At 50.6% G+C, this 23,640-nt stretch overlaps 1 protein-coding gene across 6 annotated transcripts in view; it reads left to right on the top strand.

The window, feature by feature from the left end:
- The window catches only part of PRKAG2 (protein kinase AMP-activated non-catalytic subunit gamma 2), a 265,728-nt gene that overhangs the window by 15,204 nt on the left and 226,884 nt on the right, over window positions 1-23,640 (top strand). The gene's annotated exons all lie outside the window — the stretch shown is intronic.

Genomic DNA, 23,640 nt, shown 5'->3' with positions numbered 1-23,640 from the left:
GACCCATTATTATTCGCATCCTCCAACCCATTCCTTCTTCCTGACGGGCAGCAACAGTTCAGCACTGCACAAGGTGGAGGGAACGGTAGTGCCTGCGTTCTGGTATTCCAGCGAGGTTCAGATGACTGTCAAGGTTAAGCTTGAAGGGAAAGGGACAGCCATGGTCGCTATAGCAAGAGCTGGTATTCTGGGCTGGCACACCTTCAGCACACATGGGTGTTAGACACACCCCACCCCGCCAGCCCCACAGCAGCCACGTGAGTCCCCATTCCACAGATGGGAACATCTATGCAGCTGAGACCACTGAGCGGGTGGGCACAGGCAGGCATCAAGTGGAGCCGTCTGGCACCCGAGCCCACACACTGCACCGCTGTGCCAAGCAGACAGATGGTGCCGGAGGCAGCGTGCACTGAGAACATGTGTGGAAGGAGGGGCTGTTTTATTTCCAACCACTTTCAAGGGCTAGTTACAGTCACATTAGTCTAAAACCTTTTCCCCCCTTCATATTGGTGCCTCTAGCTCTGGTGGGCCCACCTCGGGCACAGCTTCCACACCACCATCCTCCATATGCTGTCCATACACATCACTGGCCCCAGCATTTGCCTCCTTCCTTAGAGGTCCGGGATCCAGGAGCCAGAAGGAGAGAAAAAGTCCTGGGTGTCATCCAGCAAAATTCACTGACCTTCCCCAGCCCTGACCTCTGACACTGTCTGCCATCCGACACTAGGTATTTGCTGCTTTCTTGGCCCAGGACAGCCCTTGTATGCCAGCCACACCCTCAAGTTCACACTGGGCATTTGTTACAGCAATGATCAGCCGTTAGCCAACTGAGAATTGATGGGTCTTAGGATTTTTTTCTAATAATGCTTTCAAAAGTTATGCTGGCTTGTGTCTTTGGAGCCCTAAACGATACCTCCTTTTATATGAAGCTGAAAGAAAGACTTTGGGCTGCCCGCTCGTAGTTTGTCATCTGTTTTCCTTTTTTTTCTCTCTTCTTTTCACACTTTCTTCTGTCCTCTGCCCCATGTCTCTTCTCTGCCTTTATTTTGTCTCTTTAGAGCTGGATTTCACTGGGCTTGAAAGACCTGCCTTCTGACCCAGTTCTCTTCCCTGTGGTGGCCACAGTGGTCAGCAGGCCCAGGCATGGCACAGGTGTGGTGAGCCATGCTCTGGAGGGTCCGCCACTGATGCGTGCATGGTTGGCCTGTGTTTCTCAGACGTGGCGTTCACTGAGCACTCTCTCTGGTTCTGGGACTGTGCCTACCTCTTCCACACATTCTGTTATTGAGCTCATCATCACCTCTGCCTGGTGCCATTTTTATAGCCAGGAAAACAGGGACTTGGGTAGGATGAGTAGTTTTCCCGGTGGGCATAGCTGGTGAGGGTGAGGCCAGCATGTGAGCCCATGTGGCTGTCTCCAAAGTCCATGCTTGTTACCTGAAATATGTCTTTTCACTTCCTTCCACTTCTTCACTTCCTGACTGGGGGAAGTGAAGATACCTCCCCAGGAGGCCGTGGCTGGCCATGCCTGCACTGGCATCCTTGGTACTGAGGGCCTGGCTTCCCTCTTGCTGCATCTCACTCTGGCTGTGTGACCTTGGTCAAGCTCCTTGATGTCTCTGAACCTAAGTTGCTTCCTTTGTAAAATAGCAGTAAGAATATTGATCTGCAGGTTGTCACACAGAATTAAATGACATCATGAAAAGCTTAGCACGTAGCAAACAAGAGAATTACAATTTTTTTCTTTTTTTAATTTATTTATTATTAAATCGTAGCTGTGTACATTAATGCAATTATGGAGCACCATGCACTGGTTTTATAGACCGTTTGACATGTTTTCATCACACTGGTTAACATAGCTTTCCTGGCATTTTCTTAGTTATTGTGTTAAGACATTTATATTCTACATTAGTAAGTTTCACATGTACCCTTGTAAGATGCACCGCAGGTTTAATCCCACCTATCACCCTCCCTCCGCCCATCATCCCCCCTCCCTCCCCTTCCTCTCCCCATATTCTTAGGTTATAATTAGGTTATAGCTTTCATATGAAAGCTATAAATTAGTTTCATAGTAGGGCTGAGTACATTGGATACTTTTTCTTCCATTCTTGAGATACTTTGCTAAGAAGAATATGTTCCAGCTCCATCCATGTAAACATGAAAGAGGTAAAGTCTCCATCTTTCTTTAAGGCTGCATAATATTCCACGGTGTACATATACCACAATTTATTAATCCATTCGTGGATCGATGGGCACTTGGGCTTTTTCCATGACTTAGCAATTATGAATTGGGCTGCAATAACATTCTGGTACAAATATCTTTGTTATAATGTGATTTTTGGTCTTCTGGGTATATACCTAGTAGAGGAATTGTAGGATCGAATGGCAGGTCTATTTTTAGATCTCTAAGTGTTCTCCAAACATCTTTCCAAAAGGAATGTATTAATTTGCATTCCCACCAGCAGTACAGAAGTGTTCCCTTTTCTCCACATCCACACCAACATCTCTGGTCTTGGGATTTTGTGATATAGGCTAATCTTACTGGAGTTAGATGATATCTCAAAGTAGTTTTGATTTGCATTTCTCTGATGATTAAGGATGATGAGCATTTTTTCATATAGAATTACAATTGTTAAAAGGATCCTCTTTCTTTGTTGGAGAAATCCCAAGAGCAGAATGTATGGCCTGTATCTGGCAAAGTTGTGGGACTTGGGGGTTTTGTGTACTAACCTCACTTGAGCCTCTGCCTTACTTTCTTTTGCTCTTGCTACTGGTTTTCCTTCTTTGAAGATAGTTTATCTTCCTGCCTTGCAAGCATCCTTTTGGTAATGAAGACAGGGTGTAAATGAGTATGCCTGGAACTTAACAACTTCTTCTTAAGCAAGCAAGAAAAGCGGTCTCCCTTCATGGGATCCCTATGGTGTGGTTCTGGCTGGTTCCCTCCCTCCGGTTTCTGCCCCTAAATTCTTCCCTCGTGTTTCCCTCCACCCTCCCTCCTGCACACCTGCCTGCCTGTTGTCCCTCTGTTTGGCAAGGACATCTCATGTCCATTGCTGTGGGGGCCGGGTGGTTTATGTGGACAGTGTAGTGTGTGTGTGCATGGTGGTGTGGGTGGATAGTGTGACACATGGGTGGCACCCCCAGCCTCGGTCCTGGAGTGGAATCTGAAGCCACATGTGCTGGGCAGCGAGGCTGTCCCCTGCTCTGAATTGTCCTTCCTTTTGCCATGCTCCTGCCAAGCCCCCTGGCTCCATGGCTCCCTCAGTATCCCCTCCCTTGAGGTGGAGGTGTGAGAATCACAGGAGGTGTGCCCTGAAGACCAGGCACCCTGATTCTGTGGCTGTTATTGTGCCTTGTGCCCCAGGGCCTGGACCCAGATGCTGAGCTCCCGCCCCAGTGTAGCTGTGCACGTGGAGAGGATGTCATTCAAGCCTGCCCTCTCTGCGATGGCCTGTAACACTCGCCAAGCTCCCAGGCTTCGTGTGTCAGTGCACTGGGCGGCTGGGTTTCCACTGTCAGGCCCTGCAGGGACGTCACCAGCTTCCTTCCGCCCTAGGCTACCCCAAATCTGCCTGCATGTGTCTGTGATGTGCCAGAGGGAGCACCCAGTGGCACTCAGGGAGGACTATAGCCTGGGAAGAGGCTCCCCAGCCACGGGCCTGCCATGAAGCCCTGATGGCGGCTGAGGACCCCTGCACCCTCACAATTCACAGGCAGCGATCTGGGATGTGTGCTTCTTAAGTGCGGGCAGGTTATGTGTGCACCTGTGTGCACCAGTGTGGAGGGAGACATGTAGGTAGAGATACACAGACACTGTACAAGCTCCTTGGAAGGTCATTTTTCAGGTGATTTTTAGAGAAATAAACAGTAGCAGCTGGGGACAGAGGCCCACTGTCTGGCCCAGGTTGGACCCATCGTGGTGGAGTCACAGGGAGGAGGGTTGCTGGGGTGAAAGGAGGGCGTTTTGTCTTTGGGGTCTTGACTAGTTACCCCAGTGTCCCCAGGCCTGGCCCCGATGTTCCAGTTTTCCTCGTCTGTATGATAAGGATGGGCTGAGGCTCTGTCCTAGCATTTCAGTGGGAGGCAGAGGATGGTGTAGTAGAAAGAGCCTGGGTTTGGGATCAGGAATCTCCGGCTGAGCCGTCCCTGTCGTTTTCACTTTTCTGTGCCCTGTTTCCTTGGCAGGGAAAAGCAGTTGATCGTATCAGGTTATGAATGTGGAATATCCAACATGTGACTCTTTTTAATCTCAATAATTATAATGTTACAGGGTTCAAACCAAAATCCGACTCATCCATGACATAAACTTGTCAAAATTCACATGTGAAAATACATATTTAAGAGTCATTTTTAAACAGCTAAGTTTAAAAAATTGTCATTTCTTTTAAGGACAAGCCTGCCATTTTGACTCTTTCCCCTTTGCTGAGACCCACTGCTTTCTCTGCCCTTGTCTGGGCTCTCACTGGGTTAGACCTGCGGCTGCCCTCCATCCCTTCTTTAAGAGGCAGAGCTACGGGACAGCAAATTGCTGCCTTGCGTCCCCGTTGGCCTTGTCACAGTCATTGCCTACTTTGAAAACATTTAAGAGAAAAAGTTAATACCTCAGCATCCCAGGCTCCAAGCTCTGTGAGGGACACAGGAAACAGTGACCCGATACCGGGTCTGGAGACACAAGATTTATGCACAGAACTCTTGGGGATCCACTGGGCCAGCTGCGCCCCTTTGGAGGGTGGAATTACAGTTAGTCCAAGCTGGAACAGCCAGTCCTGGGGTGTCTGCAGCTGGGCTGGGCAGGGTCACTGTATAACCTGTGTGGGTCACAGGTGCCCCTTCCTCCCCAACTGCTGGTGAGTGGGGGTCATGGTGGTCATCAGGTAGAGGAGAGGGGTGAGCTGGGGGGAGGGGAGGGTGTGTCAGATCTGAGCCTGCTCTGGAGGGAAGGGGGCAGGGTTAGGGCAGACGGCCATGGGGACAGCATCCCGACACCCTCTTGTCTTTCTATAGGACAAGAGCACGCACAGGGGGCTGTGTTCCTGTAGGACCCGCAGGCATCTGGGATTTGGCTCTCTGTACTCCTGGGCCAGTTGCTTATCTACAAGCTGTGCTCTCTGCCTGTCCTGCGGCTTCTCAGGGCTCGTCCTAATTAACGCCCTTGCACCTGGCACTGGTCCAGGCTCTGGGAATGCCATAGCCGAGGGCATACGAACCCACTGCCCACCGAGCTTATGTTCATAAGAGTTCTGTCCCCTCCTGCCCCCAGGGAGCCCCCGAGCGCTATCTTAGTCTGTCCTGGCACCTCTCAGGGTACACAGGCTCTGTGTGGGAGTTCGCCCGGCATATACCATTGCTCATGCCTTCTTTGAACAATATTTATCGGTGGTTTGTGTCCAGGCAAGTGTTCTTCTAGGCATGGGGAGTAAGGGTGGAGGACACAGGCGCGAGCCTCTGTTTTCAGTCCTGGCCCTGCAGACAGCTCATCTGGCCCTGCAGCCTTGCTTCTGGCCCCCTTGAGTGTTGACTCACCCAGGGACAGGGCGTTGGAGGGGAGGGAGTGTGACCTGCGGGCTCAGGACTGAAGATGCTCATGGGTCACAGAGGGGTTGGTTGTAAATGAGGTGTCTGGCTGAGCTGGGTGGAGGGCTGTCCCTGAGGAGAAAGGCTGGGAAGCAGCATCTACTTCTGGTAGTTAAAGAGCTCACCAGAGGGCAGAGCCAGGGGCCCAGGAGTGTGCCCTGCTTGGTGTGAAGGGCTCATGGTTAACATCTTGACAGTGGTGATGAAACCGAAAGCCTGTGATTTTTGCTGAACAGGGGAATATGGAAATTTCCATTTGTAGCAGGCTCTGGGCAGACATCATCTGAAAGAACAGCTTACCCACTCTGAACTGTTGTAATGCATGTCTCAGAACCCAGGACCCAGGCACGGGGACCTACTGTTGCTTCTAGAAAAGGGGAAGCTGCCTGGTGAAAGCAGAAGCAATTTGTTGGCCAGAGGCCCCACAAACCGGGAAAATTCGTTCTTAGCAAAATGCCCAAGTGCATTTTGACAGCAGGAAAATTCACTCCAGTTCCGGAAAGTTGTGGTTTTGGCCTCTCATAGGAAGAGGCACCAATTCATTGTCACAACCAAGCTGAACTCTGGCACAAGCTGTGTTTCTTTTTTCTTTGCCTTGTGTGTGTTTGTTCTGTGATCTTTCCTTCCTGGACCATTAGGAAAATTGGATGACTCTTGTCTTGGGAGTGAGGATGGAAGTGACTTGTTTCTCAGCTAAAGAGGCTCAGGCATGGAGGAGACAGATCCCCCAGGAACTTGGAAGTTGGGATCCCTCTGTGGGCGCAGCCTTAGAGGACCAGTCACTGGCTTAAGGTCAAATTATGATAGCTCATTGTTGAAATCTTCTGTGTCATCAGACTTGGCTTTCAGTGAGGCCGTCAGCATCTCGGGGCAGGGTTCGGGGACTAGATCTTTGGCATTAAAATTGACACTGAGTTAAAACTCACTAAATTGAAGCAATTTGTCCAACTGCAAGCTGACACTGAGAGAACTGGTTTCTAGCCTTTGGTAGAAACCAGGGGAGGTGGGTTGTCAGTGGTGGGACACAGGGTACATATTTCCTGGACATGGTGGAGGTGGGGCGGGTGGGAAGGAGTGTAGGAGAACTTAGGGGTACTGGGATCCGTCCACCTGAGTGAAAGTGTAGGTTCAGGACTCCTGCACTGGGTGCGAGGTGGTGTTGGTTTGCCCAACACAGACAAGGACTGAGACTCAGTTTCCCACCTCCATGATGACAGGACTGCTACCAAATTAGGTTATTCTAAGGGACAGCATAGAACAAGTTACCCTTCTGTCTATTACTCATTTCTTCCCTTTCTAAGATGAGGTGATATCACAGTAGCTTATCAGTTACTTCCCAGTTTAATTCAGCAGGCAAATTTGATTACATTTTCTGGGGGGGGGAGCCCTCCAGTGGTTTCCACACCCCAGGCTTATCATGGAGCAGCTACCTGTTTGCACCCACTGCCCAGGGGCCTTGTGAAAACTCACTACAGTTTCCAAGTTCCCTTCTCTTACCCCAACTTGCGTTCAGGCCCCTCAGTTCGTGGGGATGTGGGTGCTCAGCCTCAGTGGAGCTGCTTGCCCAGGGCCTGCCCACTGCCCTCCTGAGACCGGGGTCCCCGTGCCTGGGCACCTGCAACCCTGCAGCGCCTCTGTAGGCACAGCTACAGAGCCCTGTGGCACACAGCAGAGTGCTGGGGGCCGAAGTGGGAGCTGGTTCTCCAGGCTGCAGGACACAAGTGAGAGCTGGTGTTCTGAGCTGAGTTGTGTCCTCAAAAAGATACATGGAAGTCCTTATCCCCAGAATAGGCTTTTACTTGAAAATACGGTCTTTGCAACTGCAGTTAGCTACAATGAGGTTATCCTGGAGTGGGGTGATCCAACCTGACTGCTGTCCTCACAAGAAGAGGGGAGGCAGGCACACGGGGAGTGGCCATGTGGCGGCACAGGTGGAACTGCGGCACAAGGATCCCCACAGGAGGCTGACCATCGCCAGCTGCAAGGGGCCGGGAAGGGTTTCCCTGCAGGTTTCAGAGGGAGCGCAGCCCTGCCCACACCCTGACCTTGGACTTCTGGCCTCTGGGGCTGTGAGATGTTGGATTTCTGCTGTTCTGAGCACCTCCATTTGTGGGACTTTGTTCCAGCAGCCCCAGGAAGTGAGTGCAGCACGGTTTCGCGTTTCTTTTCACTCTATCCTTTGCCGTCCTGTCCTTCTGGACATGGAGACAAATAGAGACATGGAGAGTTGACTGCGACCTTCCCCGTCAGTCACCCTGATATCACTTGGACTCTTGCAGAAGTGGGGGAAAGTTCCAGGAAAACGGCGTGTGGCTGGCATTGCTGTCACGCCCACGTGGGAGAGCCCAGGCCAACCTGAAACTTTCTCCAAAGAACCTTTACTAGAAAACCCTGTCCCCACCCAGCTGTGTCTCGAGGCCGTGGCGTGCCAGGGCAGGGGCAGCACGCCTCTGCTTGTCCCTCAGCCCTAGCACAAATAGAGTTCTTGTGGTTTCCACCATGGCCCTTTATTCTGGGATCACAACTTCCTAAACAGTAATTAACTTTCAGTCAGAACGCCCTGCAGAAGCCATTGGGAAGGGAGGGAGGCAGTAACCTGGGCCTGGGCCTGCCTGGGCCAGCTCTTGGGCTCAGCCAGCCCCACCCACCTTCCTCTCTTGCCTCACGGCCTTGTGGGCTGGGAGGATCACATGAGATGACGTACGGATGCTAATGAATTCCAACTTAAGTTTTAAAGTTCTTCAGTACCCTTCGTTTTGTTTTTTCATGTTTAGATAGATAAAAAGATGTGTGGTGTTTGTTGTTAGTCTGTCTGTGTATGCTGCTATAACAAAATACCGGAGACCAGGTAATTTAAAAATAATAGAAAATGATTTCTCACAGGTCTAGAGAATGGAAAGTCCACCATCAAGGTGCTAGCACATTTGTTGTCTGGTGAGGGCCTGGTCTCTGCTTCCAAAATGGCTCCCTTAACTCTGTATGCTTATGTGGCAGAAGGGGCAAAGGAGGCCCGGCCAGCTCCCTCCAGCCCCTTTATAAAAACACTAATCCCTGCCCTCACAGCCTGATCACCTCCCATCCCACCTCTTAACACTGTTGCGTTGGAATTTGAGTTTCACCATGAATTTTGGAGGGGACACAAACATTCAAACCATAGTAGTATTTATCCCCAGTTTCTTCTGCTCTAGGCATGAAGGCTGAATTAATCAGCCTGGTCTTTGCAGTTTGACCTCAGAGTCCAGGAGGGTAGGGTAGAGCGATCCCTGGGCTTTAGGGCCTCTGAGCCAAGGCAGTGGGGTGCTGGCAAATGTTGAACAACCAGTTCTCTAGAAAATCATCCCTGATTTGTAGTGTTGCTGATTGCTACAGTGTAATACTCCACCATGGAAGGTTTCAACATGACATCAGTTAATGGAGCTGGAAAGAGGCACCGAGTCAGCACCGGGGAGCCCGTGCGAGCTGTCGGCCTCACCTATCTGAATGGGTCCTCCCGGGTGCCAGCCTCAGAGGGGTGACCTCCTTCTCTTGGCCTGAAATCCCAGAGGAAAAGAGTATTATGTCTAGAAGAAAGAACCATTTACAAAGACCCGTATGCCTGGGCAGGGAGTGGGGCTGGGCCAGCACCCAGACCGCTCTGGGGCTTTGCCTCTTGGGTTTGCCCGATGAGCTCACTGTCCAGCTAGGAGAAAAAGGGATCTGAGTCTTCAGAGGTTGAGTAAAGGTCCAGGACAGGGGTAGGGACAAGCAGGTCAGGATCCAGCCTCAGTGGGGAGCTTCTCAGGGTCTCTGGCTTCAAGGGTACAAGTTTCTGGAGAGGGAGATTGAGGATCAAGAGCTCGGAGGCCACCCTCCTGTGAGAATGTGGCTTGACAAAAGGGGCAGAGCTGGTCATAGGAGAAGTCAGCTACGAGCGATCCAGGCGCTTCCTGACTGGCGTCTTTGCCCTGGCAGGACCCCATCGCCCCGCTAGCTAACCACACCCAGTCCATGGCCACAGGAAACCACCGGTGGCTCAGGCCTCCTTTTAGATGAATGGCCAAGGAGGAGTGTTTTTTCTAGCACTATCTCAGCCATACAGCCAGGCAGGTGTCTGGGTGTGGATGCTGCTGTGTGTTCAGAGTGACACTGGGTCCCAGGGCCAAAAGCTTCCTGTGAGGTCCCAGTGGAGTCACTAGGAGGTTCCACAACCATTTCTTCCCTTCCAGACACTCCCCCTGCTGTCACCACATTTACCTAGCAGCCCCAAAGCCACCTTGCACCCCATGCCATGTTTATTATTAAGAGCCTTGGTGATCTTGCTGACCACAATTTAATAGGCAGGTGGGGACTCACATTTGTATTTTAATGAGAGCTCCTTTGCTGAACGAGTGGCTCTCATTCCCAGCTGCAGGCTCTGGTGGGCCATTCCCCTCTGCAGTACAACCGAGTTGACAGAACAGTCCTGGAAAAGCCTAGAATCCGGTCATGGAAAAGTGTACTAGAACATGCTATTTGTTGAATCTTACAGTGATTGTAAGAGTAGCATTCGTTTTACAAAGATAACCATAAAAATACCCACCTGTGCACACAGAGAGAGGAACACACATCTACGTGTGCACACAGGGTCTGAAATGCTGTACGAATAAATAGCAGCGTGTGGAGAAGAGCCCCGGCTGGGCCAGGCATGTCAGCTCCTAGAAAGTGGCACCGTCAGGGGTGACTCCTGGGCCCTGTGTGAGCTGAGCTGTCAGGGTCCCCAGACCTGATGGTGGTCACTTTATGCCAGGCACTGTGATATTGTCTATTCTGTTTCTATTTCGTTTTTCAAAAACTTGAAACGAGTTTCTTATTCATTTGTGGGACGGGCTCGGAGTTTGAGAGCACTTCTCTGACAGCCTCCTCAGCGAGGCTGGTTTCTTACTCTCCTTTCTATCCTGTCCCTGTCCCTCAGATCCTGCTGCCCCTTCCATCGTGGGGGTGGAGGAAGCCGCTCTTACTTCCAGCCCACATGGCTTTCCAGAATGGAGAGGTTGTTAGAGATGACATAACCCAGTACACATACAATCTTCCCATTTCACAGAGCAAGCTGAGGCCCAGAGAGAGCACTGGCCTGATGGGGTGGGGGAGTCATCAATATTGAGGGGCTGGTCTCTGAGGATGCCCCGTGACCTCCAGACTCGTCCTCTTCCTCCATCCTACAGAGCGTAAGATGAGAGCGAACTGAGGCCCAAGGGCTTCCCAGACCCTCGGGAAAGGGCCGGAGGAAAGGACTCTAAATGCTTGCTTCCTCCCTGTGCTTCCCCTGCCTGCACCCCCCCCCCTTCTGCAACCCTGACTGGGAGTCAGGAGGCCCAGGAGGAGGCCTAGGAATCTGAATTCTTAAAAGCTTCCCAGTGATTCTTCTCCGTGGCCTCAGATGGGACATAGCCATGCGATTTCTTGCTGTCCCCTTCCCTAGTGTGCTTTCGATGGCTCCCACAAACTTCCTCCTCACACTCCCTGACCTTGCTCTGAGGACAATGGAGCCTTCTGCTGTGGATGGCAGAGGTAAGGAGGATGAAGACTTTCTGTCCGTCCGTTCTTAACTGAAGAACGGTTTTAGTCCACATGTTTTGAATTGGGTCCTAGTCTTCCTAATTTGAGTCAGCCAATTCCAAACAAATTGATTTTGTTAATTAGTTTGGTAATAAGTGCTCTGGAGTTCCTGCCTGAGCTTCCTTGGGAGGTGTGTTAGTCCCCTTGTGTTGCCATGGAGAAAATACCAGAGGCTGAGTAATTGATTAAGAAAAGAGGTTTATTGGGCTTGTGGTCCTGCAGACCGTACAAGGAGTGTGATGCCAGCACCTGCTTCAGGGAGTTTCCAATCAAGGCAGAAGGTGAAGGGGGAACAGGTGTGTCACCTGTCAAGCGTAGGACCAAGAGAGGGAGGAGGTGGTGCCAGCCTCCTTTCAACAACCAGCTCTTGTGTGAATCGACAAAGTGAGAACTCACTCTTTACCACCAAGCCATTTCTTAGGGATCCACCCCCTGACGCAGACTAATCCCACCAGGCCCCACCTTCAACACTGGGGATCAGATTTCTTTTTTTTTTTTTTATATATATATATATTTTTTTTTTTTATTAAATCATAACTGTATACATTGATATGATCATGGGGCATCATACACTCGCTTCATAAACCATTTGACACATTGTTATCACAGTGGTTAACATAGCCTTTCCGGCATTATCTCAGTTACTGTGCCAAAACATTTACATTCTACATTTACCAAGTTTCGCAAATACCCCTGTAATATGCACCACAGGTGTGATCCCACCGATCCCCCTCCCTCTACCCACCCCCCCCTTTCCCATTTCCCCCTATTGTTAAGTTGTAGCTGGGTTATAGCTTTCATGTGAGAGTCCCAAATTAGTTTCATAGTAGGGCTGTGTACATTGGGTACTTTTTCTTCCATTCTTGGGATACTTTACTAAGAAGAATATGTTCCAGCTCCATCCATGTAAACATGAAAGAGGTAAAGTCTCCATCTTTCTTTAAGGCTGCATAGTATTCCATGGTATACATATACCACAATTTATTAATCCATGCGTGGATCGATGGGCACTTGGGCTTTTTCCATGACTTAGCTATTATGAATTGGGCTGCAATAAACATTCTGGTACAAATATCTTTGTTATGTTGTGATTTTTTGGTCTTCTGGGTATATGCCCAGCAGAGGAATTACAGGATTGAATGGCAGATCTATTTTTAGATCTCTGAGTGTTCTCCATATATCTTTCCAAAAGGAATGTATTAATTTGCATTCCCACCAGCAGTGCAGAAGTGTTCCCTTTTCTCCGCATCCACGCCAACATCTCTGGTCTTGAGATTTTGTGATATAGGCTAGTCTCATTGGAGTTAGATGATATCTCAAAGTAGTTTTGATTTGCATTTCTCTGATGATTAAAGATGATGAGCATTTTCTCATATGTCTGAAGGCCGTGCGCCTGTCTTCTTCAGAGAAGTTTCTCTTCAAATCCCTTGCCCAGCCTGCGATGGGATCCCTTGTTTTTTTCTTGCTGATGCGTTTGAGTTCTCTGTGGATTCTGGTTATTAAACCTTTGTCAGAGATATACCCTGCAAATATCTTCTCCCATTCTGAGGGCTGTCTGCTTGCTCTGCTTACTGTGTTCTTAGCTGTGCAGAAGCTTTTTAGTTTGATCAAGTGCCAGTAGTGTATTTTTGAAGCTGCTTCAGTTGCCCGGGGGGTTCTCCTCATGAAATACTCACCCAGACCAATTTCTTCAAGGGTTTTCCCTGCATTCTCCTCTAGTATTTTTATAGTTTCATGTCTTAAGTTTAAATCTTTAATCCAATGAGAGTCTATCTTAGTTAATGGTGAAAGGTGTGGGTCCAATTTCAGTCTTCTGCAGGTTGCCAGCCAGTTCACCCAGCACCATTTGTTAAATAGGGAATCTTTTCCCCACTGAATGTTTTTAATTGGCTTGTCCAGCTAAACTGAGTTTCATCTATGATGGAGAAATTAAGTACTTCAATGACATTCATATGTTGAAAACATTTGCCATAAGTAAACCAGCTCTTCAGGATGTTCTCAGACCTATCCTCCACAATGACTAACCCAATCCTATACCACAAAAGTAAACTCACTCAGAAACTTCGGATCAAACTCCAACTTCCACACTGGCGAAAGGATTAAAAATGTCCACTGGACCTTTGAAAAACTCGATACTCAAAATTCCACCAGACTTATCAATACTCTCCATCAATGTGAATGGCTTAAACTGTCCTCTAAAGAGGCATAGGTTAGCTGACTGGATACAAAAACTCAAGCCAGATATTTGTTGCATACAAGAGTCACATCTCAACTTGAAAGACAAATACAGACTCAGGGTGAAAGGATAGTCATCCATATTTCAGGCAAATGGTAATCAGAAAAAAGCAGGTGTTGCAATTTTATTTGCAGATACAGTAGGCTTTAAACCATCAAAAGTAAGGAAGGACAAGAATAGTCACTTCATATTTGTTAAGGGTAATACTCAATATGATGAGATCTCAATTATTAATATCTATGCACCCAACCAGAATGCACCTCAATTTATAAGAGAAACTCTAACAGACATGAGTAACTTGATTTCCTCCAGCTCCATAATCGTTGGAGATTTCAACACTCCCTTGGCAGTGTTGGATCGATCCTCCAGAAAGAAGCTGAGCAAAGAAATCTTAGATTTAAACCTAACCATCCGATATTTAGATTTAGCAGACATCTACAGAACATTTCATCCCAACAAAACTGAATACACATACTTCTCATCAGCCCACGGAACTTACTCCAAAACTGACCACATTTTAGGTCACAAGTCTAACCTCAGTAAATTTAAAGGAATAGAAATTATTCCATGCATCTTCTCGGACCATCATGGAATAAAACTTGAATTGAGTAACAACAGGAATCTGCATACCCATACAAAAACATGGAAGTTAAATAACCTTATGCTGAATGATAGCTGGGTCAGAGATGAGATTAAGAAAGAAATCACAAATTTTTTGGAACAAAACGACAATGAAGACACAAACTATCAGAACCTCTGGGACACCGCAAAGGCAGTTCTAAGAGGGAAATTTATAGCACTGCAAGCCTTCCTCAAGAGAACGGAAAGAGAGGAAGTTAACAACTTAATGGGACATCTCACGCAACTGGAAAAGGAAGAACATTCCAACCCCAAACCCAGTAGAAGAAAAGAAATAACCAAAATTAGAGCAGAATTAAATGAAATTGAAAACAAAAGAATAATACAACAGATCAATAAATCAAAAAGCTGGTTTTTTGAAAAGGTCAATAAAATAGATAAACCTCTGGCCAACCTAATCTGGGGATCAGATTTCAACATGAGGTTTGCTTTTAGAAAACATCCAAACCGTAGGAGGAGGCCTTGCCCCAGCTGGGTAGAGACAGGGCTGTTTGACCCCTGATCCCAGAACATGCCCTTCAGATGTGCTTTGGGAAGGGAAGTGGAAGCAGAGATGTGTTCCTTCTTTTTGGGAACACGCCAACAAGGTATCATTTCAACTGTCCTCCACAAATTAGTGTGGGTTTTTTTTTTTGTTTTTTTTTTGGTAGAGACGGAGTCTCACTATACCGCCCTCGGTAGAGTGCCGTGGCGTCACACGGCTCACAGCAACCTCTAACTCTTGGGCTTACGCGATTCTCTTGCCTCAGCCTCCCGAGCAGCTGGGACCACAGGCGCCCGCCACAACGCCCGGCTATTTTTCCGTTGCAGTTTGGCCGGGGCTGGGTTTGAACCCGCCTCCCTCGGCATATGGGGCCGGTGCCCCACTCACTGAGCCACAGGTGCCACCCTAGTGTGGGTTTTTTTTTGTGTGTGTGTGTGTGACATGATTTATGAAACTTTGGGGAAAACAATGAACCCAACTAATTTGAATAACTTAGCAATAGCTATAGTGTGTGCTGCTGCAGCCTGACGGAATACTTTTCAACACCGTATTCCTTAGGAATGACGGGCCTACCAGTTCCTTACAAAAGCTACAGAACAGTTTCAGGAAATTACGACATGAAACACAGCTCCACTGCTTGGCTCCATTTGCTTTTTTTAGAAACAGAGTCTCACTTTATCACCCTTGGTAAAGTGCCCTGACATCACAGCTCACAGCAACCTCCAACTACTGGGTTTAGGTGATTCTCTTGCCTCAGCCTCCCAAGTAGCTGGGACTACAGGCACCTGCCTGCCACAACACCCAGCTATTTTTTTTGTTGCAGTTTGGCCAGGGCTGGGTTTGAACCCACTACCATCGGTATATGGGGCCGGCACCCTGCTCACTGAGCCACAGGCACCGCCCTCCATTTGCTTTTTCATATGCCGCCTTTATTCAGGTTCCAGCCATGTGGGCCTTTGAGTTTTGTCTCTGTGGACTGCGTGTCTGTACATAAGTTTACATCAAAATTTGTAGGTACACTGAGTCTTGGAACGCATAAATCCAAGCCCAGAAGTCTGTGCACACAGGCAGGTGTAGACGCATGTGTGTGCATGTTCCTGTGTGTGTTTCGGACGCCTCGAAGGTATGGGCTTCCAAACCTGCACAGATGCCCAGATTAGCGAGTCCCACTGCTGGGTCAGCCACCCTCCAGCAGGGCCAGGGCAGAATCGGACCTAATTTGGAACCCCAGTTTACCCACTTTCTGCCCTGAACACCTGTTTCCACCTGCATTCGGGAGATCAAAGAATGGTTCAGGAGGGACATTTTCAGATAGGGAGCTAGTCAGTGAGCTTCAATCATTTTTAGCAGCTAAACTAGTTTTTGGCCAGGACTGTGGGTGAACAGACTATACTTCTTTTGAAATTGACTTAATGTTCCCATTTGATGGATGAGGAGACAGAAGCTTAGTGAGGGCAGGTTCTCGCCAGGTGTGTGGCCTGGCACCTGGAACAGGCCAGCGGGGGCAGAAGTGCTGGGGCATCCCACGGGGCCTTGCTGGGGACTGGGTGCTTGGGTTCATGCTTCAGAGAGCACTGAACTGGCCGTTTGGGGAGGGCCTCCCACGCCTACTCTTGTTCCTGTCTCAGTGAACTGGCGGGAGCCACATGGCATCTGTAGGCAGGAGGCTGTGGTGGCTGGGGGTTGGGTAGGGGCTAGAACAGGTGCACAGTGAGTGGCCTTGGTAGCCAGGGCTGCTGGGCCAGTCTGGGGAATCTCAAGGTGGCTCCGCCTGGCCTGTTGCTGGCTTCTGGGTCCTGTGCACCTGTCCCCTGAGGGCTGCACTGCTCAGCTGCTTTATCAAACCACTCCGAGGGTCCCTGACAGTGTCTGGGAGGAGACAGATCTGCCCTCGCTTAGCCAAATAACTTAGATGAATGGTGTCTTCTTTCTAAATTCTACTTTTCTGACAAATGTAATAGAAAATGTAGTGCTTGCAAAGACTGGTGCGCGTTGAGGGTACCAGCACAGTCTCTCTTCTTTCCACGTCCCTGTATGCTGAAGCCCCGCCCCCCTGGCCAGGAGGAAGTCAAGTCTCTTCTAGAGCCCCATCCTCCTTATCCAAGAAGCCTTGGGCACATGTGCGCCTCCCAGGGAGGCATCTGCTCAGCTTCCACACCATGTCATGGGAAGGCGAGTCGCTGCCAGGTTGAGCTGGCTGGTCAGGTCCCTGCCAGGCTGCATGGAGGAATGACAGGCCTCTCTCCGAGCTCAGTGACACTGCAAGTGTGATCCCTTGAGGTCCAGCACCCTCAGGCTATGGACAGAACTATAGCCAGAAGCACCACATCCCAAACCAGGACCAGGACCAGGTCTTTACTACCTTCCTCCGCCAGAGGTTACAGGCCTGGGGCATTGTTTCCCTGATGTGCTCATTCCCTGTTGCAACCTCCCAGGGAGGTTGAAACGTACAGTGCCCGAAGTGTTTGGAATTATGGTGCTGCTGTTTGTGTACCTCTCGGGCACTGGCTGTGAGTTTGCTGACTGAAAAATAGCAGATTTCATGGACAGTTACCCTTGTCCTGCAGACCCGTAAGAGAATTCTACTTTGCCCGAGGTGCCAGGCCGCCCCGCCTCTCTCTCAAGTGGCATGTGATTTCTTCTATTTTCCTTTCTCCCTTTGGTCAGTGTCTGTACTTGGCTCAGGACTTAGAATATTAGTACTTTCCTGATTCTTGCAAAAAACCAAACAAACTATGTTTCTCCAAATAGCTTTTGGTGCAGGGAGCCCTGGTTGGGTGGGGTTGGGGACAGTGGAAGCACAGTGCGTTCCTGGGTGGCAGATTAGGAAATGGCCTGATTAATATGTCTGGCAGCTGCAAGTCTGGAAGAACCTGCTAACTTGGTGCTCTTGTCCGGTAAGTCAGGTGAGTCTTGTCCAGGAAGCCAGGATGACAGCCTGAGGCTGCCCAGGCAGGGTGCTGGGGGGCCTGGCCAAGTTCAGGGGACACCAGGCCTGGCCTCCTCAGAGTCCTTTCCATACCAGCCCTGCCCCCAGGACTGGTCTCTGCCCTTCTCTGATCTTTTTATCCAGAGAAATGCACCATTAGCACCCCATTGTGTTGCAGTGGGTGGGAACTCTTGGTTAGCTTTAGGAAATAATCCCTCCCTACTTGGAGACAAGCCGGAGGAGCCCAGGGATAAAGGGAAGTTAGCCAGCAGCAGTGACTAATAGGTCATTAGCCTCTTACAGGGGAATTATACAGGTGTTAAGGCTTACGATCCTAACTCTGCACCTTCTGCCAAGAAGGTGGAGGAAAGTGCTGAGGTTGGAATTTTACATTGGGAACATTCTAAACTCTGCTGTATCATTGCCCCCTTCCCCAACACAGCTTCTGATCTTTAAAAAGGTATTTATTTTAGCTATATGAAGTACAGCTAGGTCCATGCTAACCATTTCTCTACTTTTGCTGCTAAGCACTATAAATGCTCAGGGAAGGATGTTTGGATCCAGATGAGGAATGAACAACTTTTCCCTTTATTCCCGACACTGTTGGAGTTGGCCCTAATATGGAATTGAAGGCCATTTCCAAATACTTGTGATATAGTTGCTGGGCATAGTGCCAGGTGCCTCTAGTCATGGCCATGGGGAGGCTAAGACAGGAGGATGGCTGGCTTAAGCCAGGAGTTCGAGGCTGCAGTGAGCTATGATCACAGCACTGCGCTCCAGCCTGGGAGACAGAGCAACACCCTGTCTCTTAAAATATATATATATATATATATATATATTATTGGAAGAAAGTGAACTTTGTCTTCTCAGTTAAAAACCGCAAACCTAACTAATGTGCTTTCTGCTGTGATTGATCAGGGTGGATGGAGGTAAGCTGGGGCTGCCTGACTCACCCTCCGCCCTGGCTGCAGAACTTCATGCTTCATGTGATGTGGCTCTTCGTCCTCCCGTGTCCCTAGGTGGGGTGTCTCTCTGACAAGAGCGCCAGGAGGGCTGTGCAGGGGCATGGTGTGGTCTTGTAGACCTCACAAGCCCAGACAGGGCTGAGCTGAGATGAGGTTCAGGTTGAATTTAACAAATAGCAGCCTCAGCATTGGCTGGCCATTGTAGCAAACTGGCTGAGCTGGGCCTTTAACATCTGTAGAGTCACCTTATTCTGTTTCCACTTCTGTGGGTAATCCAAGAACTATACCGAGTCTCTCCTCAATGCTAAGTGAATTTGTCACAGGACCTGAACCGCTGAAAGGTAGAGAGGCTGCCGGGAAAAGAGGGCAGGGGCCCAGGGCTGGGTCCCACCTACACAGTTCTCTAGTCCAGGGGGAGCGGCTTGAGGACCCTGAGGACCAGCGTACACCCGTCCTGTGCCCTGCAAGATGGAAGGCCGAGGTACAGCTGGGGACAGCCTGGAGCCTGTACCCCAGCCTCCTCACAACATCCTTGGGGGTTGGGGAAGGGGCTTCACCCTGGGAAGGGGGCTGAGGCCTGAATCCCTAGAGATGGAGGTGCCAGCCTGGGCTCCAGCTTCCCTCCTTTTATTTTGTCACAGAATGAGAGGAATTGACCCTGGTTCTGCCAAGCTGGGCTAGAGCATTGCTGGGGAGAATCAGGGAAGATGCCCAGGGCTGCCGGCCCGGGGGAGGCTGCCACCTCACTCATTGGCACCTCTAGTGGTTGTCTGCCTGCTGGCCTGTGGCCTCTGTGGCAGAGTCAGCCTCAGGCTGGTGCTGGGGGTGGAGGTGGGCGGAAAGGGGGCTGACCCAGCCCCTGCTGGCCAGAGCCCCTCCGTCTCATGGGGAGAGACGGCATACACAGCCGAGGACCAAACTTATGGCCTGTGGGGGGGGGGGGCTGTTGTAGAAGTTCATTTTAACCACATCTCACTAGGTAAAACAAAACATGTTGTCTCGGGATGAGTTAGATGGTGTGATCTGCCCTGGGCCCTGTAAGTCCCCAAGGTTAGGTGCGTTTGCAGGCAGCTCAGACGGGTGCCTGGAGCAGCACCAGGGAAGCCCTGTTCTTGGGTGCCTCCACTGTGCCCCTGAGTGTGCCTGCACTGTGCCCCACTCACGAAATAGAAAGGCTGCCCTTTGCGGGACAGACTCGCTTTGGTCACAGTGAGCAGCCTGCTCTCCTGTCATGGCGCTGAGCCTCCCCGGTCACCCAGCAGCAGCATTAGCCGCTGGGCTGCCCAGAGAACCACTGGGGAGCTGCTGACACACAACATGCCCCATGCTGTCCACCCCAGACCAGTGGGAGCCCGAGGGTGGGGCCAGGGGTCTGGGCTCTGGTGGTCCTAGCCTGCAGCAGGGCCACGGTCACTCTCCTGTGAGTCTGTCCATGTAGCAGTACTGCACCGACTTTTAAAAAACACATCTAAGCAGGAGGTGTGTGCGGCACCCATCTGAATGTGTGCTCTGAGTTCAGCCATAGCATTTTTATTTGTTTTAAAAAGAGCTGTGTGCCTGGACAGAAAGTACTGCCTGGCTCAGCGCCGTAGTTCAATGGTTAGGGTGCCAGCCACATACACCGGGGCCGGAGGGTTCAAACCTGGCCCAGGGCCTGCTAAACAACAGTGACAACTACAAGAAAAAAATAGCCAGGCATTGTGCCGGGTGCAATGTCCCAGCTACTTGGGAGGCTGAGGCGAGAGAATCACTTAAGCCCAAGAATTTGAGGTTGCTGTGAGCTGTGATGCCACGGCACTCTACCGAGGGTGACATTGTGAGACTCTGTCTCCAAAATAAAAAAAAAGAAAAGAAAAGAAAAAGAAAAAGAAAGTGCTGCCCAACTGTAAGGCGCTGTGGCTGCATTATTGTCATCTGAAGGATCTGCAATTAAATTTATTTTAGTTCCTCTCCTGGAGCCAGGGCGACATGATCTCTGTGCAGCCACAGACAGAGCTGCGCCTCTCGTGCTGCGCCAAGGGCATGGTGCTCCCGGGCAGGCCTGCAGGCTCACAGCACCCGGGGGTGACTGCCTCAGAAGGGCGAGGGGGGGAGACAGAGAGAAAAGAATTGGTTAACAACTCCCAAGGGCACCATGTTAGGGATGAATTGTGTTCCCAAAAGATGTGTCTACTGACCTTACGTGGAGATGGGGTTGTTTCAGACATCGGCAGGCAAGCTGGGGTTCCTCGGGAGTAGGGTGGGACCTGGCACAGACACTCACTCCCGGAGAGGCCATGTGCAGATGAAGGCAGAGACTGGGGTGATGCTTCCACAAGCCACAGAGCACACAAGCCCGCTGCCTCCTTGATCTCAGACTTCTGGGCTCCAAACTGTGAAAGGAAACATGTCTGTTGTTTGAAGCCCCTGGTCTGCGGGGTGGTGCCCTGGCAGCCTGGGAGATACACACAGAAGAGCCCGGGAGGAGGCTGCACCTGCACCTTGATGTAGCCTCTGTCCCCCTTACTCCTCGGAGACCTTCAACTCCTCTGGGGCTCAGGAGACGCTTTCTAGGGTCCCCAAATTGCCTAAATTCTGGCAAATGGAGGTAATGCTTTGTGTTCAGCTGGTTTTCTTCACTCCTGCTCTGTGGAGCTGGGGCACTTAGTCCTACAACTCCCTCCCCAAGGGTACCCTACACAGTGCAGACCGGGAGTCCTGTGACTCTGCTGAAACAGAAGCACACGAAATGTCGTGTGTGGGTCAGTTGACAAAGAGATTGTAACTAGAGGCTCAAGGGAACCTACCCCTGGGTGTCCCGCTGTGGTTCAGTCCTCCCTAATTCAGTGTTGGTGATGACTTTTTAGCAGTGGTCCCCAACCTTTTTGGCATCAGGGACTGGTTTCATAGAAAACATTTTCCGCAGACCCAGGGAGGAGGCATTAGATTCTCATAAGGAACGTGAAACCTGGATCCCTCACAGTGTACAGCAGGGTTCGCGCTCTTTTGAGACTCTCAAGCCACTGATGTGACAGGAGGCTGGGCTCAGGACACGGTGAGGAAGCTTCATTCCTCACCCACCACTCACCTGCTGTGCAGCCCAGTCCCTAACAGGCCACAGACAGGTATCAGTTTGTGTCCCAGAGGTTAGGGACACAGAGTTTATAGAACATAACTGCCTTGGATAATGAGAATTGACTATAATTCATCATAGTACTTGATTTATCAAAAAACTGTGGCTCAGGTATCCTTGGGCGTACTTTCTCATGCTCCCGCCTGCTGCTGTCTTTCTCTTCCATTTTGTAACTTGGGACATTGGCACTAAGGTAAAGCGCTAAGGCTACAGAGTAGTCTTACTTCCTGGCAAAGGTAACTTCCAGGCATAGGTTCTGCTGGCCCTGCCTACCTGGCCCCCGCAGAGGCTGGGCCCCCAGGAAGGAGAGACAGGTCGTCAGGCAGAAGTGCTGGGAGCTTGCCCAGGCTCTCCGTGGGGATGGGATGCTTGTGCACAGGGCACTGGACATCCCATAGGACGTCCCTGCCCTCCCTGTCTGGGGAAGGCACAGTTGGGAGCCACGAACTTTCCCCTCACTAGGGACTAGTTCTTTGTACTGCTGTGTTCTGGGGCTTCCCTTGGCACCACTTTCCCCTGGGGCTATTGCTGAATGTATTGATCACAGGCAGTGTTATTTCTCCAAACTACCCCCACACATGTTTGAAAAGCACACTGGAGTCAGAAGGAGCTTGGCTGGTGCAGGGTGTGGGGGTGGGTTAGGACTACAGAGGTATCTGGGGCTCCCATGGGATGTGGGGGTCATGGCAGATACACATGCTGCCCTGCTGTGGCCCCCCTGCTTCCACCACAGAGTGGGTGACAACTAGTGCCTATAAAGCTGTCTCTTGCATACACCACTGTTTCAGGCTTCCTGGGGACCTCCCTGCCACTTCCCCTGTCTGCTGGCCTGTCCACTCTCCACTGAATAGCCTGTTAGAATTGGCAGTCACACTGTGCCTTGACACAGATCAGGGTGTCTTCCCTGATCTGTGCCCCCCACAACTACTTTCATTCTGATAAGACTTTCCATTTCAACATGAGTCTCTCTTGCTAGAATATAAGCTTCACAAAGGACTCTGTCTGTCACTTTATCTCCCACATCTGGTACACTGTAGGTGCTGGCACAGAGTGAATGCCAGCAACCACTCACGTTTCTTCTGCCCTCCTCTCCTGAGATGCCACCTGCGCCTCTAGCAAGGACATGGATGTGCTAAGAAGTCAGTCTTGGGTGGCAGGTGTGTGTGAGGGTCCTGCAACATGAGGTCAGGCACTGGCAGCTCCCTCTCAATCGGCTGAATTGGCCTCTAACTGCTTGCCTGGGATAAGGTCTCTGGCAGGCTTCCGTAAAATAAATGCCCTTTTATTAACTAGAGAAGACAGGGAAGACCCTGCCTCAGGGGTGAGCTCACCACTCTGTCCTTAGATGGCACCTGGAAAATAAAAGGGCGGCCCTCTGGGAATGGCCACAGAACCGGCATTTCCTTGAGGGTGTGGAGGCTTGTGCTGTGGGAGGGACCAGAGTGGGCCCCTCAGGGAGGTCAAGTGCCAGTATCTTCAGCCTCCTGGGGTCTCTGCTGCAAGCCAGGCTCATCCTTCCCACAGCTCCCCTGCGCTTTAGGCCTCTGCCCACGAGTAGCCCCCCCCCGTTGAGTCTCTACTACCGAGTGAGAGAGCCCACATTTGCCCCAACAAGCAGGTCTGGTAGGTGTGAATTTGCATCCACAAACTCAGTACAAGCAGTGTCAGCGAACTCCCTTCCTTCCTTCTTCCCTCTCTCAAATCCGTAACCCAGTTCCACCCTCCAGCTGACAGGAAATTCAGTTTTGAGTGTCCTGGGAGGGACCTACCCTTCCTCAGGCCCATGACTGGTGGCCCTTGCATTCCTACAGCCCAAGCTCTTGAGATACCTGTACCTCGGTGGGTCTGTTTCCCGGCTGGACCTGGGTTCGAGACTCCGGGTGGAGCCCGCTGTTGTGTGGGCTCATTCTCGTGGCCCCTCCTGAGAAGCTGCCTCCGGTTCCATTCTGGGCTCTGGGGATGTGTCCTCAGCACCTGGCCACAGTCTGCCCTCTGAGGAGCCCCAACCCCGAGTATGCGCAGGGGATGGGACACACGCCCTTGCCAGGTGTGGAGAATTGCCTGGGCGAGGCGTGAGCAGGACAGGAGCCAGCTCGGAGTAGGGGCAGGTCTGCGCAGGGGTGAAAG

Source organism: Nycticebus coucang, chromosome 11 (genome assembly GCF_027406575.1).
Source record: "Nycticebus coucang isolate mNycCou1 chromosome 11, mNycCou1.pri, whole genome shotgun sequence".
NCBI lineage: Eukaryota > Metazoa > Chordata > Mammalia > Primates > Lorisidae > Nycticebus > Nycticebus coucang.
The sequence above is the reverse complement of the archived record's forward strand: the minus strand, read 5'-3'. Positions and strand labels throughout refer to the sequence as shown.